Source organism: Pseudophryne corroboree, unplaced genomic scaffold (assembly GCF_028390025.1).
Source record: "Pseudophryne corroboree isolate aPseCor3 unplaced genomic scaffold, aPseCor3.hap2 scaffold_430, whole genome shotgun sequence".
NCBI classification, from domain to species: Eukaryota; Metazoa; Chordata; class Amphibia; order Anura; family Myobatrachidae; genus Pseudophryne; species Pseudophryne corroboree.
The window spans coordinates 433,571-439,837 of record NW_026970062.1 but is presented as its reverse complement, the minus strand read 5'-3'; the positions used below and the strand labels follow the sequence as shown (position 1 = coordinate 439,837).

The 6,267-nt window shown below is 47.7% G+C and overlaps 3 non-coding genes across 3 annotated transcripts; all 3 read right to left on the bottom strand.

The window, feature by feature from the left end:
* Positions 1 to 4,913: 4,913 nt before the first annotated feature.
* On the bottom strand, positions 4,914 to 5,077 carry LOC135026260 (U1 spliceosomal RNA). The gene has a single exon (XR_010222900.1). It is a non-coding gene; the product is annotated as a U1 spliceosomal RNA (small nuclear RNA).
* A 672-nt stretch (positions 5,078 to 5,749) lies between these two features.
* Positions 5,750 to 5,912, bottom strand: LOC135026196 (U1 spliceosomal RNA). Its single transcript, XR_010222843.1, has one exon. It is a non-coding gene; the product is annotated as a U1 spliceosomal RNA (small nuclear RNA).
* A 152-nt stretch (positions 5,913 to 6,064) lies between these two features.
* LOC135026078 (U1 spliceosomal RNA) lies at positions 6,065 to 6,228 on the bottom strand. The gene has a single exon (XR_010222744.1). It is a non-coding gene; the product is annotated as a U1 spliceosomal RNA (small nuclear RNA).
* Positions 6,229 to 6,267: the final 39 nt, after the last annotated feature.

The window sequence follows — 6,267 nt, the reverse complement described above, 5'->3', positions numbered from 1 at the left end:
GTCTTTCGTTTGGGAGAAAAATGCAAAGGTACAATACAGCTTTTCCTTGCCGATATCTCTCTTTTGCAAAGAGCTAGGCATTGGAAAATTCAGGGCTATAACGTGTAGATGAAGCACTAACAGTAGGCTTTAAAATTTTCATTCCCAATGGGGATGGCTTCCCGGGAGGTAACCCCTATTGAGTGAAGGGAGTATATAGGATACGACCCAGTGGTACCTGACGACATAGATACTAACAGCTATTTAATAACATTACGCTAGAAAGTGATTATTAGCAACATATATATCTATATAAACAACCCCGCCAGGGTTGTGCCTTCAAAAATAATCACACACGGACACGCTTTTTAAACCTTTTTTTCACATCTCTTTATTTTTCTTATGCACATGTATGTTAGTTCTGTGATTTTAACCTTTATGTTTCACTGCAGTTTGGGATAATAATATTAATATTTATCCAATTTTAATACATACTTAATAAAGGTTATATTTTATGATTCATTCATTCTGTCCAGTGCGTCAACAGTGCAGATTTCTTCTTGTTTTTTCTCCCAAATTCTATAACAATGACAGTAAATGTTGTTTCTTTTCAAACAGAACTTTCTTGACCATGCTACTTGCTTGAAAGATCTGGGAGCACATGGAAAACAGTACAAACCATGCAGTATCACAAGAGCCTTTATTTGATCTTTCATGAAGATAGAGCAGAATTGAGGACACGTCAACAATTTCTGCCGAAGGTGGTTCATCTTTCCACATGGTGCCTTTGGCCACTGACACCTTCGTTGAGTCAAAGTCTCTGGCTGTGGTCAGAACTTTGAAAATTTATGTCACCAGAACGGTTCAGATTAGGAAAACAGAGGCTCTGTTTGTCCTGTATGCTCCCAACAGGATTGGGTGTCCTGCTTCCATGTAGACCATTATGCGCTGGATCTGTGGTAAGATTCAGCATGCTCATTCCATGGCAGGATTGCCGTTACTGAATTAGGTGAAGACCCATTCTACTAGAAAGGTGGGTTCATCCTGGGCAGCTGGTCGGGGAGTCTCGGCATTGCAACTTTGCCGAGCAGCTATTTAGTAAACACTTTTGCTAAGTTTTACAAGTTTGATACCTTGGCTGATGATAACCTCAAGTTGGGTCATTCGGTGCTGCAGAGTCGTACGCACTCTCCCACCCGTTCAAGAGCTTTGGTATAACCCCATGGTTCTTAATGTGACCCCAGCATCCTCTAGGTCGTATGAGAAAATAGGATTTTAATACCTACCGGTAAATCCTTTTCTCTTAGTCCGTAGAGGATGCTGGGCACCCGTCCCAGTCCATACTGTGTCTGCAGTTATTACTTGTGGTTATACACATGTTATGTTATGGTTCTGGTCAGCTTTTTGCTGCAATTGTTCATGCCGTTGGCTTGTGTTCTGTTGAATGCCACGTTCTGCGGCATGCTTAAGGTGTGAGCTGGTAAGATGCTCACCTTAGTTTAACAATAAATCCTTTCCTCGAAATGTCCGTCTCCCTGGGCACAGTTCCTATAACTGGAGTCTGGAGGAGGGGCATAGAGGGAGGAGCCAGTTCACACCCTTTGAAAGTCTTAAAGTGCCCATGTCTCTTGCGGATCCCGTCTATACCCCATGGTTCTTAATGTGACCCCAGCATCCTCTACGGACTAAGAGAAAAGGATGCCCTTGCGCACTATCCTGACTTCTCCTCCCGTCTGCTTACTTTGTGCCTTCCAACGCACAATGCGAACTACAGGTGGTGCTGCAGGGCCCACACCCTTTTACTTGCCTTACAGAACAGCTCTGGAGCTGTTACAGTGCCCAGCTGCTGCAAGAAATCAGCTTGAATGTTTCAGGGGATGGGGCATGGCCAACATGAGCCCAACACCAAAGGAGGGTGGGGGTGTTTAATGCGAACTAGGGGTCATCCAAGCACCGCAAAAGGCCGCCATGCCCTGCATGCCCCTTTTCTCTTTTCATATGCAGATGAGGGTTCCAGCCAACTTTGGCCCACATCTTGGATGACATCACCGTATGCAAATTCGTCTTCTGCAGACCTTCCCCCAGGAATGCTTGTACTAGTTGTTGCATATGGTTTGATATTTGATGGTGCTTCAATATTAGGCAGCCTTCCACCCTCCCATGTTCATCTGAACAGATGTGGTCTCCCTGCAGTTGTTGTCCCCAGACGAGAGTTCCCTTGTGCGTCCTCAGTTGAATCTCCTTAACTTGACGGGGGAGGGGCTGCCCGAGCAGCCACCCTCCCCAGCCCTATCCCAACTCATACTTATTTTGCATATGAGATCTCTTGATCATGAAGATTGTTCTCACAGGGTGAGGTTCATCCATTATATTTTAAAATAGGAAGGTACAAATTACATATTTGAATTGCATCTATGTGCTGGATTCAAATGTCCCCCCCCCCCCCCTTCCTTTCTCAATTGTGCCCGTCAGCAGCTATTCTAAGGTTGCTGCCAATGGGTGTGACACATTAATTTCTTCTGTGGGGTACACTGGACTCCACAAGGATTCACATTGGGGTGTAGAGTAGGATCTTGATCTGAGGCACCAACCGGCTCAAAGCTTTTGACTGTTCCCAAGATGCTCAGCGCATCCTCCTCTATAACCCCGCTTCCATGAACAGGGAGCTCAGTTTGTAGTTGGTGCCTTCAGTAGCAGGCCACTTAACAGGGGCCTGCCTCAGGCAGCCTATTCTTAGCTATTAATTTTGACAAGAAAAGAAGAACTTGCTTTATGAGAATCTACAAGGGCTGCAGCAGGCTAGGTCTAATAGACATCTTTACTGCAGCTTCATCACTCCCAGCGGCGCTGTATACTCCCGTGCCCTGGTTGCTGGGTCACTGCAGCGGAGGCTCCAGTTTCTTCCTAAGGTCAGTCACACACACACCGCCCTTCCGGATCACGAGGCCGCTGATGAAGGGGAGCGTGGCCGTAGGGGGTGGACCGTGTGCGCACTGGCGTGGACACTGATTACTGGGCAGCCGCTCCACTAGCCACCAGGTACAGTTAAGGAGCACAGGTCTGGGAGTTTTACTCCTATATTAACCCAATTTTGTACTGCCCGCAGCGCATTGTGATAGGTAATAGGGCCTGATTCAGGTTGGAATGCAATCACAATAAGCGATCCAACTGCAAAAATTGCTAACAGCATACGCATGTGCCTGCATTTTCTGCGGCACCCCGCAGAGAATGCGATCGCCTCTGCCTGTCAATCGGGGCGGGGGGGGGGAGAGGGGGTCAGCAACACTCCATTTCCAAGTCAGGGATGGAGCGGTGCGGGGGCAAGGCTTCAAAATGGGGTCTGCAACGGAGGAGACACAGGGGGCGTGGTCACAGCGGCTGTATGACATCACATTCAGCCGCTGTGATCACAAAAATGGTGGCGGCTTCCTGCGCGCACATACAGTTTGCACCAGCAGGAGGCTACACCATTTTTTATGATCACGCTGAACTGCAGTGCGACTGCAATTACAGCATGGTCAAGAATGGAGGCGTCATGCTGGGTGGCCATGCCCTGTCACTGTGCAGGAGCCAGCACCGCACACACACTAGTCCCCGGGTGCAGCCCCCAACCCCCGGGACACCCGGAGCAACAAAATGTAGATTCAGGCCACCAGGCCACGCCCCTACCTATGAAACCATGCCTCCTTTTTACCATTGCGCTGCTTATCTGCGCGCACTGCATTACAATCTCCTTCGCCACCTCTCTGGGTGTCACCAGTGATAGTGACACCTCTGCCATGCTTGTAGCAGCTGGTCCTAAGATCTACGCCTCAAGCCCTGAGTGTTTGCCCTTGTGACTTGTTGATCATCATAGCGAAGCAGATGCTTACAGAAAACTGCAGGGGCTTAGATTGAAAATAAAAAAATTGATGGGTATAAGGTAGAGAGGAGCGGGTTCGGTTCTCCGAGAACCGAATTCCCGACGAACTCCATGTGGTTTACACTGGTCCGAGGCAGGCTCGGTTGTTCCCGCCTGACTCGGAAAACCTGAACAAGGGAAAATGTCATCATCCCGCTGTCGGATTCTCTCGAGATTCGGATTCCATATAAAGAGCTGCGCGTTGCCGCCATTTTTAATCGTGCATTGAAGAGAGAGCGGAGAGGACGTGGCTATGTTCTCTCAGTGGAAATCTCAATATCAGTGCTCAGTATCAGTGGTTACTTATTGCTGCTCAGTAATACTAGTAGTGTGTCTCTCCTGCTCAGTGTCAGTTCTCAGTAGTATCCTCATCAGTGCTCAGTATCACTGCTCATTGTCTTGTGCTGCATTGTGGTGCTCAGCATACTACAGTACATTACTAATAGTCCAGTGCTGCATCTTGCTGCTCAGTGTCAGTTCTAGTATCCTCATCAGTGCTCACTATCACTGCTCATTACATTGTGGTGTTCTGTATACTACAGTAACATAGTAATATAGTAACATATAGTAACATAGTTTTTGAGGTTGAATAGAGGCAAATTGCCCATCGTGTTCAACCTGTTTTAAGTTGTGATGATTCTACATACTTGCTGAATAATGTTTTATGACTAGTTAGCTACTATAACTCATGTTACCCCCGGATTAACCATGTTGATATTTTAAGTATTATAACCTTGGATAGCTTTTTCATTCAGAAATGTATCCATTCCTTTTTTAAATCCAATTACAGAGTCCGCCATTACCACCTTCCCTGGCAGGGAATTCCACATCCTGATTGCCCTAACAGTGAACATCATAGTATCTCACCTGGCAGGTAAGTAGGAGTTGGGCTAGAGCTGTGGAGGATTGCTGCTCGGGCACCCCCTGTCAAGTGAAGGAGATCCAACTGAGGCAGCACAAGGGAACTCTCGAAAGAAGAACAAGGCTAGAGGAAGATCTGAGACAAAGAAATCTGACTTTTACCAGAGCTGACCAGAGGAAAGCACAAACGCAGTCCCCCACTACCACAAATAATGCAGTCGAGTTTCCCACATTTGGGGAAATCACAGGGGTCAGCATACCCAGAGTGCAATGAATGAACCTCACCCTGGGAGAACAATCTTCATGACCATGGTATCTCCTATGCAAAATAAGTATGATTTGGGATAGGGCTGGGGAGGGCCGCTGCTCAGGCACATCTCTGTCAAGTAAAGGAGATTCAACTGAGCCAACACAAGGGAACTCTCATCTGGGGACAACAACTGCAGGGAGAACACATATTTTCAGATGAACATGGGAGGGCAGAAGGCTGCCTAACACTGAAGCACCCCCAAACAACAAACCAAATGCAACTACTAGTGCAAGCATTCCTGGGGGAAGGCCTGCAGCAGATGGATTTGCATATGGTGATGTCATCCAAGCAGTGGGTCAAAGTTGGCTTCAACCCTCGTCTGCATATGAAAATAAAAAAAGGGGTGTGCAGGGCATGGCGGCCTTTTGCGGCGCTTGGATGACCCCTAGTTTGCATTAAACACCTCCACCTTCCTTCGGTGTGGGGCTCATGTTGGCTATGCCCCAGCCCCTGAAGCATTCAAGCTGATTTCTTGCAGCAGCTGGGCACTGTAACAGCTCCAGAGCTGCTCTGTAAAGCAAGTAAAAGGGTGTGGGCCCTGCAGCACTACCTGTAGTTTGCATTGTGCGTTGGATGGCACAAAGTAAGCAGACGGGAGAAGTCAGGATAGTGCACAAGGGCATAGAAGGGAGCGGCTCAAGAAAAGAGAAGTGGAAACAGACAGCAAACTAGGCTGGAGAGAGACCTGAGACAAAGAGATCTGAATTATACGAGAGCCGACCAGAGGAAACACAAATTATGTAATCAAGTGTCCCACATTTGGGGAAATCGTAGGAGCAGCACACCCAGAGTGCATTGGGTGAGCCTTGCCCTGGGAGAAGCACCTTCCTGATCATAGTATCTCACCTGGCAGGTAAGTAGGAGTTGGGCTAGAGCTGGGGAGGGTCGCTGTTCGGGCACCCCCCTGTCAAGTGAAGGAGATCCAACTGAGGCAGCACAAGGAAACTCTCGAAAAAAGAACAAGGCTAGAGGAAGATCTGAGACAAAGAAATCTGACTTTTACCAGAGCTGACCAGAGGAAAGCACAAACACAGTCCCCCACTACCACAAATAATGCAGTCGAGTTTCCCACATTTGGGGAAATGACAGGGGTCAGCATACCCAGAATGCAATGAATGAACCTCACCCTGGGAGAACAATCTTCATGACAATGGTATCTCCTATGCAAAATAAGTATGATTTGGGATAGGGCTGGGGAGGGCCGCTGCTCAGGCAC